The sequence below is a fragment of the Cimex lectularius genome, unplaced genomic scaffold, assembly GCF_000648675.2.
Source record: "Cimex lectularius strain Harlan isolate CLEC.00 unplaced genomic scaffold, Clec_2.1 scaffold121, whole genome shotgun sequence".
Classification (NCBI taxonomy): Eukaryota; Metazoa; Arthropoda; class Insecta; order Hemiptera; family Cimicidae; genus Cimex; species Cimex lectularius.
Genome location: NW_019392904.1, coordinates 27,957 through 39,246, shown reverse-complemented (window position 1 = coordinate 39,246; position 11,290 = coordinate 27,957). Strand labels below are relative to the sequence as shown.

Sequence of the window (11,290 nt, the reverse complement as noted above, 5' to 3'; positions counted from 1 at the left end):
GGAGATTCCTAACTTTCCAATAACTTGTTAAAATTCAACAATTTATAATATTTATTATAGTTCACAGGGGTTTACAAAGCTATTTTGCAAGTATTTAAAGAAAATATACAAAAGAAATATACAATAAGGTGAGAAAAATCATTCAAATCTAAGATTGATACTAAAGCAATGTGGAATGTAAGTCTCAGCGAAACAAGCCTTTCATGAGACCCTAGAAAGGAGATAAGCGGAACGCTTTATGTCACGATATGACGTTACGATGTTACGATGATATGTCTAAATAGGACACACAAATGGCGTTGTGTTACTAGACGATGGAGTGCACAAGCGCGTAAAGAAACGAATGACAATTATTCTCCTGAACGGACACCTTGATCAATTTTTGAATAGATTTTGGTTTTCTATGCAACAAATAATTCCACACAGTTTGATTTCCCGAATTGCACGCTAACTGACTAACAAATAGCTTTTGCATAATTATTAATCTCTAATAATAATTAAGTATTAATCTCACTCCTATGTGCGTTTCTAAATGAAAATAAAGTCCTAAGAGCCAAAACCATCGAATTGGTTTGCAATTAATTTATTTAAATGATGTAATTTTTTTTATTTAATGCAATAATTAACAGCACGAAAAAAAGTTCATTTCTTGCATCTTCGTATTTATCATTTACAGTGTAGATCTAATTTTCGTCAATACTGTTTTAGAAAGTGCTAACAATTATTTCAGTCAAGTTGCTACGTGTTTTTCTAATATTTCTAAATAGCCAATAAACTTTGTAAGGAGTGTGTGGTGATTAGTGACCGTTAGTCTATGATTATTCGGAAATCGTGAGATGCGGTCTGGTGTGACGTAGGTTTCAGAAAAACATTTTCTTTATCGTGCCAACGTTTCGATCTTTATTGAGATCATCTTCAGGGCCTGGGATTTACATTGTTTAAATTTAACAAAAACATATAGGATGTGGAAAAAAGTGAATTTATACAATGCAAAAAAATATTTTTTTTGTATTCAATCAAAGTATTTCTATTCACTCAAAGTGTTTGTTTCCTGAGTAATTGTGCCATTCTTGCGTGTCGTGTTAAGAGTGCCAGTGAGATATTGCTGTTTTATATTTATATATGTTGCATTTTGAAGGGGACGGAAGTCGGTGTAGAAAGAAATTTTTGAAGCCGACTCCTTATACAAAAATTTCTTTCTGTACCGATTTCCTTCCCCATAAAACAGCAATATTTCCGAATAATCAAGTTATAAGGAGTATTAACGATGTTTGTAAGATGTTAACTCGTGTTAACTTGAGTAGAGAAATGTCCAGTAAGATCGTGAACGCCCCCTTCTTTCCTTAGTATGCTAAGCGTTAATTTTTCTACAATGCTGCGCGTGGCGACTGGTAGAACCGAAAATAAAGTTATAACAGTCCTTGAAGGTTTGTTGTTGTTTGTTTTAGTTTTCTTTTTGTTAAGTCGTAAAATGCCAGAAATTAATAAAAAAAAGAAAAAATAATCAAGTTTTTCATTCAAAATGCTATTGCATTCGAAAACAAAGACAGGCTTCAATTCGTGCCGACACACCTAACTTATATCCTAACGTCTAACAGCCTACAACATAATAGGATTACGTTTATTACGAGAGAGTAAAAGGACAGAAATTAACAAAAGAAATGTAACCAAAAACAGCTGTTAAATTCATGGCTGCCATGTTGGTTGCCTCCGCCCTAACGAATAACAATGTGACTACATTTTCGACTTAACATATAACATTGGCTCTGGCCTGTTAGGTCGAGCAATGTTAACTAGCCGATTTTTACAAGTCTACGTCATCATTTTTCTCGATCTAGCAGGACCTACTAGAGTTAACAAGGTTAACACAAAGATCGAGAATATCCGTATAGTCCCAATACATTTGTAATATTTTCTTAGAAGGATTTAAGGAAAATCAGACATTTGTGTGGGGATGTGACACTGAAAAAATGACAAGCGATGCAACACGACATGACACGCATCCATGGTAAGACTTTACGTCTAAATATGACACGGAAAGGCGTTGGGTTACGCCACTTTGATGTGGAAGAGCGGGTCTGGAACGTAATATACGACGACTCCTCCATGAATGGATACCTTTTATTTTGTTTTTTGTTATCATAGATTTTGGTATAATAAATCGTAAAATAAGAGTTTTTCATGGTAAAATTTAGTTACTTGTAAGCAAATTTAATGATCTATATATCATTTTGTTCCACTAACTGTTACCGTATTTCGTGCCATTCTTCAACTTTTCACTGTTTGAAAAACACATACTAGCCAAGATCCAACAATTTATGGCACGTCTGTTGAAAAACCATTCTCTTGGGATTAGCCGATGTCGGCAGTTTTCGGTCAATTGGTGATTTTAATCGCTTCAATTGTGTGCAATATTCACTAGAATTAACGGTGGTTGGATGGAAGAAGCTCATAACAAGTGCACCAAAATTACCAAATGAAAGTACGCTTTGGGAAGTAATCCGGTTTGGGAGTCCGTTTTCCCCAGGATTTTTCTTACTGGACGTTGTTGATCACAACCCACTTTTTATTTCCAGTAATCAATCTTTTTTAAAATGGGTCTTTTATATTGAGTGTTAAGAGAAAATTACAGATAATGTGAAAATGTTCACAGTCTACATGCTACGAACCCATATATAGATAGCGATATATACCAGAGGACAATGTTCACGTGCTCTCAGATGTGTTGAGCATCATCAAATCGTTGTATGAGGTTTGTTAAGTTCGTTTGTGACAAAAGTTTGAGCAAACCATGGAAGGTGCTTTCTCGTATTGCGTCATCATTGTTTTTTTTTTTGCCTTATGATCTTTGCATATTAGCCATGACGAATTCTTATATATGTTGTTCAAATTGGGGGTTATCGGGAAAAAAGGGCCAGAGGCGACGGTGGGAATCGAACCCACGACCGCGGCGTGAGAGTCTCTCATGCTAACCACTCGGCTACCGCGGTCCTCCCCGTCATCATTGTACTCATCCCAATTTTTTTTACAGCAGTTAGAGCTGCGATTTTTCCAATTGCCATTAAATGAAGAAAATACACTATTTTTTCGAATCGGCGAATGAAACCATCTCACCTAGTCCCTTTTAAAAGTTTGTAAACAATGACTTAATAAACACTGTTTCAAAATACAAGAGCAATAAATTCGATTTATGCAAAATTGGTAAGGTCTTATTCTATAAACAAATATTTACAAAATAATTCCACTTGTAGTTTTGTTTATACATTTCACGCACTTTCAAAATATTTGCTCTTGCATCAATTTCTACGTGCATTTCAAAATTATGAGTGAGTGGGTGGAACCAAAACAGTTGAATTGCTTTGAAATTTGTTTACCTAAACGATTTAATTATATAATGAACCTAATTGTTTAATTAGATGTGGTTAAACACGAAGGGAAATCATTTCTCGCATGTTCGTATTTAATTATTTCCATCATCGGCTCAATTTTCGTTGATAATGTTTCAAAATGTGATTTAATCCCCCTAAGCGTAAAAGTTTTATACTGTTCCATAATTTTATGACAATGGTCATTTTATTATAGTTTATTAATCTTCCACATTTTGAAATTGAAACAGTGCATGTTCGCCGTGAATTAAAATGTACTCGGCGGATTTCATGTAACGTTGCAGTACAGGTTACGCGAGGAACACGCACCCTCAAAACTGGGTAAAATGAAATAAAACGACCATAAAAATTATATAACATTTTATCACACTAAATGACGTTAACCGTATAAAGTGTAGGTATAAAACCACCTACATTAATCAATCACCACTCAAAAATCATGAACTACAAGATCCGACAACAAACAACAGATAAAATTCCAGCAAGATAAGAAAGTCGGATACTTGTTTTGTACTCCCTGATGAATTATTAGTAGAATATGACCATTAAATAATCCTGTTTATGTGCCATTGTCACCCCTCGAAAAAAATTGTTCATTCCTACGAGAATTATAGTGTTGAAATTCTGGTTTTGTTCCACTAGTTCTTCCAAAACCCCTCTCTATTTTTTTTTAAATTCGTTATTTATTGTCGAAAATCATTTATTAGCAACTTAGCAACGTTTCATTGGTTAAGTACCTGTGGTTATTTGATTTTGATCACTTAAGGCTTCAATGATACAATTTATCCTTTCTTTCTGCCATTGCAACAAATTGTACACTAACATTTCAGCAAATAATTTACAAAAAATAAATAATCAATCCTGAACAAATATTTTATTATGCATTTAAAATAATGAATTAAACAATATTTATGAATGCACTACAAGAAGATTATTTAAAAAAAAGAAACATTCAAACAATTTTACAAAATAACAACACATCAGAAAAATAAAGTTTTATGATTAAAGACTTGCTGACGTGTCAGGAAAATTTTAGTATTTATGATCATGACGATTAATTGACATTTTCTTTTCTTATGTAATGTTAAGCATGGAGAAAAAACCAGATAACAGAAAGAGCTTTAGTTGGAAAAAATATCTGTTCCAGCGTGTTTCCGGCGGTATGTCAAGCTTAATAGATAAACTTTTAGAAAAATTAGCCACAAACATCAATTTTTTAAATTCGTTTATTTATATTTTGTTTATAAAACATTTCATTAAAGTCGTTTAAAATTTGTGAACTGAATTTTGCACCGGGCTGAAGCAATGAATAGGCAACATCCAAAGCGTCGTTCCTATTTTTTTTTTTTTTTTTTTTGACTGGGGCTTCGGGCATCTAGGTCATTTCAGCCCCCAACTAAGTTTATATTCTATTAACCCATTCAAACACTTTCATACAAATAAATACATTCGTACACATAAATACATTCATACACATAAATACATCCATACAGTACACTCATTCCGTTTGGTCGGTGGAGTACTTGATATTCCTCCACCGACCTATACTCAAACTAATCTAGATTGGGGTCGATGGAGTACTTTTATAAATATTCCGCCATCGACCCCGAACACACACTCTTACGCTCTCAACGTTCGAGGGGCGATGATGACGTTATATTTCATCCCCACCCCTCGCCATTCAAGCTAATAAATACATGCACTCAGACAAAACATATAGACACACAACACATAAGACATATTATATACAATAAAAAACGCCAATTTCCCCTAAGAAGCGGAACAGGGGACTCTGAAACTCGCGACCGTGTTCGAGAACTCTTCTTAAGTCCGGCGGCATACCTATACGCTCTCTGTATGGAGCCAAGGCATGACACGCCTCTATTATGTGGGACACATCGAGCAACCTTTCTCTGCATAAGGGGCACCTCGCGGGCTTTGGCTCTTTATTATTTATTTATTGTTTTTTTCGAGGGTTCGCAGCAGCAGAGGTCATATAAACCCTCAGGGTGCCGGTGTTTTTGAAAAAAAGCCCATTTGTAAATATATCCTGTTAATGCAGGGCCGCTGGATTCGAACCCGGGACCTTTATCTTACAATGATGAGCTCCGTGTCAACGCAAAACGTTGAGGCCACCGAAGGTCCCTAATCCTTCCCATTAATCGAAGTTTTTTGAGAATATTGTTTTTCTATGTGGAAGCACGTGAAACAATTATTTACTATCAATTGAAATAATAAATAAATAAGTTTTCATGATAGAAGAAGTAGGAGTATATTTTCAATCATGTTCAGATTTTTTAAATTTTTTATTTGTGTTTTGAATTATCAATTGAAATAATAAATGAATAAGTTGGTCAATGGTAGAAGAAGTAGGAGTATATTTTCAATCATGTTCAGATTTTTTTTTTAAATTTGTGAACTGAATTTTGCACAAGGCTGAAGCACTGAATAAGCAACATACAAAGCGTCTGTCCTGTTAATCGAAGTTTTTTTAAGGATATTGGAAACGTGCGAAACAATTATTTACTATCAATTGAGATAATAAATAAATAAGTTGGCCAATGATAGAAGTTGGAGGATATTGTTAATCATGTTCAGATTTTTTTTTTAAATTTGTGAACTGAATTTTGCACAAGGCTGAAGCACTGAATAACATCCAAAGCGTCCTTCCTGTTAATCGAAGTTTTTTTAAGAATATTGTTTTTGTATGTGGAAACACGTGAAACAATTATTTACTATCAATTGAAATAATAAATAAATAGTTGGTCAATGATAAAAGAAGTTGGAGGATATTTTCAATCATGTTTAGATTTTTTTTTTAAATTTGTGAATTGAATTTTTTTGAAGCACTGAATGAATAAAAATATTGATAGAGATAAAAAAGCCAGTGTCACGAGCGGGATTCGAACCCCCGACTTTCGGCTGAATGCGCCTCTGCGCTAACCACTTGAGCTATCGTGACTTCGATCCGCTCAGGCACCAACTTCCCATCTCAACCTCACCTCTCGAATTTTCCTTCCTTTTTGCCATTTTTCGAATCCCGCTCGTGACACTGACTTTTTTATCTCGACCAATACCTTTCATAAATATTAATTAATTGAAAAATGTTAATTGGTCATCGGACCACGAACTTAAATGGATTTTTGACTTCAGATTGAATATTAATAGATTAATAAGGACACTAATTTTTACAGCCTATATTTAACAAGTTATTTATATATAATAATTAATAATCACTGTTATATAATACAGATTTTTCTTAAAGTTTTATTACTTATCATTAACTTTTTATTATCATAAATATTAATATTGTTAATAATCAGTATAATCGGTAGATCAAGGGTTGTTGAAAAAGCAAAAACAATTAAATAATTAATAATTACAAATGTGTTAGTGCTTTCTAAAATTATTCTCGTGGTGAAAAGGATTTGAAGGATTCTTTCCAGCAGGGGATGTAGCTCAGTGGTAGAGCGTTCGCTTTGCATGTGAAAGGCCCCGGGTTCGATCCCCGGCATCTCCACTTTACTTTTTCAATTTAAAAAGCTTAAATTGTTAAGTAATTTAATTTTGTAGTTTTAATAATTTGTTTTTATTATTTATGTTATACTATACTCGGAAAGCATAATCCCTACCTTTCAGTTATTATTCAGAAATCGTGAGATGCGGTCTGGTGTGATGTAGGTTTCAGAAAAACATTTTCTTTATCGTGCCAACGTTTCGATCTTTATTGAGATCATCTTCAGGGCCTGGGATTTACAAACATTGTTTACATTTAACAAATACATTTAGGATGTGGAAAAGAGAATTTGTACAATGCAAAATATATTTTTTATATACAATCAAAGTATTTCTACTCACTCAAAGTGTTTGTCTTCTGTGTAATTGTGCCATTCTTGCGTGTCGTGTTGAGAGTGCCAGTGAGATTTTGCTGTTTCAGTTATGTTCAATCCTTTGGATAAAATCGTTGTTAATATTTATGTTAATTGGATAATTCGATCTGCTTATTGACGGGCGAACAACTGGTCCGGAGGGTGCAATTAAATGCCCACGCGCCCTCCTGCGGCCGCAATTACTTTCGATTTGTTTTTTAATGCGGTGCAGTAATGGGACGCATAATGCAACGGTGCAACTAGAGCGTTAAGCAATGCAATTAAATGTTTTGTCAATGCGCCCAACTGCACGAACAAGACCCGACCGTTAGTGTGACTCAGTTTTGCAATTAATAGTTTCCATATTCCATGTTCTGAATGCCAATTGAGAAACGGCCATTCATTTGTATCCGAGTCCGACGACGCTAATGAAATATGTGATGGCCGAGCTGTGATCATTTCAAGAAGTATGGAATGATTAGAGGTCCATTTGGGGTAAAAAGTGGAAAATAAACATGGGGGAAAAGCCATTTGTTCTGGAGGGAAAGCACCTTTTAAGTACCTGCTGCAGGGAAACTAGTGGCATAAGACCCATTTTCCGTGTTTTTCAACAGAAGTCCTTTCAAATCTAACGAATGTAAAATATGTTGCTTTATCATACTTTCATCAATCTAAGATTTTGAACGTGTTAACTTAAAAAACGACTAAAATAAGAGGCTACGGAAAATATTAAAAATATTTTTATAATTGCATGACATAGTTAAAATACTAGCAGAACTTACAGCAAAAGGTAAAACAAATATTAGACTCTTTTCCCAGTGCTCTTGCCTCAGGAAATTTTTTTAAATATGTTTTTCGTTTTTTTATGCATGTATCTCTAGATTATTACATATAATTTGATTTTTAATTTTTTTATTAAATGAGATAAGAAATATGAAAAGTTACAACAATCAAAAGACCATCCAGTAAAGTATTTAAAAATATAAATTCAGATTCGTTTTAAGCACTCTTTAAACCCTTAAAATACGAATTGTTATGGTAACCAAAAAAATAAATAAATAAATTTTCGGTTCAATTAGACAAAGGCAATTTTTCCCTATGGTGTCAAAAATTCATAACAACTCTGGATTTCATCCAAATTCAACTTCGTCAAAACCGTTAGAAAGACTAACTTCTTTTAATCTTTGTCATCAATGTTTTGGTTTTATTTCATTATAAGTAAGAAAAATTGGGACGAAATCGACAAAAATTCCCCAACCATTTCATATCTTCGGTTCTTGTTTTTTTTGTAGGACCGGTTTGTGCCATTACTTTTAGATGTTAGGTTTAGGGCATTAGGTGTTCTGATGATTCTAAACCATTCTAAAGTTTATATAGATCTGTGATATATTTCAAAGTTATTATAATTTCAGTGATTTTCGGAGAAAAAAAGAGGTAGGTAAATAGGCACTTGTTAGTCGAAAAATTTGATTTAAAAAAATAATTTTTTGATTTTCCAAAATATTTGCCATCAGCATGTCGAAAACCAATATCAACTTTGTTCTAGATGAAAAATATTTTAACTGTTGTAATTCAATGCATAATTATTTTATGGCAGATCGAATAAGAAAAGCAGGTCACAATAAATTTTTTTTTAGCAAGAAAGAAAATTGAGTCGTTTTTCGCACCTCAAAATGCCCCTAAAAACGTGTTTTTTGGACAATCAAAAAAAAAAAATTTTCTCAAATTTTTAGCTTTCCGATTTTTTTTCGAAGATTACCGAAATCGTGATAACTTTAAAACGTCTCCATTGATCCACAGGAAAATTTAAAATTGCATGACATAGTTAAAATACTAGCAGAACTTACAGCAAAAGGTAAAAAAAATATTAGACTCTTTTCCCAGTGCTCTTGCCTCAGGAAATTTTTCTAAATATGTTTTTCCTACGATAAATATGAAACCTACGACTTACAAGTAAAGACGCAAACCTTACCTCTATAGATTAATAAGCAACGACTTTTGGGGAGTTTCGCTTAAAATAACAATAAAAACCTAAGCTAGAAGATATAGCGTGAAAGATGAAATCTTCCGCTTTTAAATTTTTATACAAACGACCAATTTGGAAAAAATTACTTCCCAGAAATCCAAGCACAAAAACGTATATATTTTTTTTGGCTATAAAAATTTGTATCTAATCTGTGTTTAAAAAGCTCATATAAACATTGAAAAGCAAAACCTTTCATCTTTTAGGCTTTGTCGACAATAGCTAAATTTTAAAAGCGGGTTTGAAAACATCCAAGAAATCCGTGATGATGTTCTTATTTTAAGGACGTTTGGGTATAATCGCCCATCTTTGGAAGGACTAACAGTTAACAGATTAATAGATCTGAAAAAGTAACTTATTGTATGAATATACATATGTAAAATATATCAGATAAATAGGTGAGATGCAATTGGTTTTTGATATTTAATTTAGAATAAATTGAACTAATTAGCAAATGGGCTAATTTCCGGCTTGCTTCCTCATAAACAACGGATATTCCTTGCAACCAATTTTTTATTTAAGGCCAATATGATTTGGGATTCGCATGGAACAAGTAGATTTACCCAGTACGTTACAACAAACTGATGGAAATCAACATTTTTATTTTAGTAAGAAAAATAAAATTCACATATACAGCATTTGTTAAAAATTTGTTTTATATTTTGTTGGATTCTTGAGGAGTGGTAGTTTAGAAAAACCCCTTTTTCTTGGTGACGTTTCGACCTTTATTACGTTCATCTTCAGGTAAATTACAAAGCATATGTTAATTGGATGTATGTATAAACATTGAAGCAAGAATTTCACATTCATTTGTTCATCGTCTCTTTTATATTTAATACATTACTATTTTCTTTTTTAATTTAATTTGAATATAATATTGTAATACAGTAAATTTGCCATCTAATTTTGGTTGATTCTGTTTTCATTAAATTTGGTTACATTTAATGTTTTCAAAATATACCTTTTTTAGAGTAGTTCTTTTCAACATCATATACAACAGGGTTACCTGTGTCGGCAACATGTTTTATTGCCGTTTACTGTATTGCTGTTTTTTTTTGGCATTTATATAGGCTAATGATTGATTATCCTGCATCTCAAATATTTGCTTTGCTGTACTATTTTTTTCCAATATGTACCTTTTTAAACAATATAATTTACAGTATATATTGTTTTTATTTTTAATTTCAAGATTATCTTTTACCTATGGGCAATTTTGTGCTATTTTACTTTTGGTTCCATTTGGATGTTAACTATACCAAAAGATTTTGTTAACCTTTCAGTTAAGCTTTGGATGAAGACGGAAGATGAATATAGGTTTTATTATTATATATAGATCGTGAGATGCGGTCTGGTGTGATGTAAGTTTTAGAAAAATATTTTCTTTATCGTACCGACGTTTCGATCTTTATTGATATCATCTTCAGAGCTCAAAGTGTTTGTTTTCTGTGTAGATGTGTCAATCCTGTGTGTCGTGCTGAGGGTGCCAAATTCGAGCTCTGAAGATGATCTCAATAAAGACCGAAACTTTTCTAATATTAAAAATATGTTTTCAAAATTTTTTTGTCCAGAATTCTTCATTTGATAATTTTGTCCGAACTGAATGTTTATGAATAACTGTATTCTTCTTTCAGGCTATATTGACTATCGTGCAATTTTATGCCATTACAAGTAAGAAAAGTCAGAATGACCCAAATCAAAACTGTTGTTGATTGATTAAGGTTTCTTAAGTTGAGATAAAACAGTCAGTGTCACGAGCGGGATTCGAACCCACGACCTTCGTCTTGATACGCCGCTGCTCTACCACTTAAGCTATCGTGACTTCGATCCCCTCGGGCGCTGACTTTCCATCTCAACCCCACCTTTTGAATTTTCCTCATGATCGGCTTTAATTCGGCTCGTGACACTGACTTTTTTATCTCAACTTAAAAAACCTTAATTAATTGAAATATATTAATTGGTCAAGCGGACCACGAAAAATAGTGAATTTGCTGTTGTTGATGTTGATAACAGAA

The 11,290-nt window shown here is 33.0% G+C and overlaps 1 non-coding gene across 1 annotated transcript; it reads left to right on the top strand.

Moving 5' to 3' along the window:
• Positions 1-6,834: 6,834 nt before the first annotated feature.
• Positions 6,835-6,906, top strand: Trnaa-ugc. Its single transcript has one exon. It is a non-coding gene; the product is annotated as a tRNA-Ala (tRNA).
• The last annotated feature ends 4,384 nt before the right edge of the window (positions 6,907-11,290 follow it).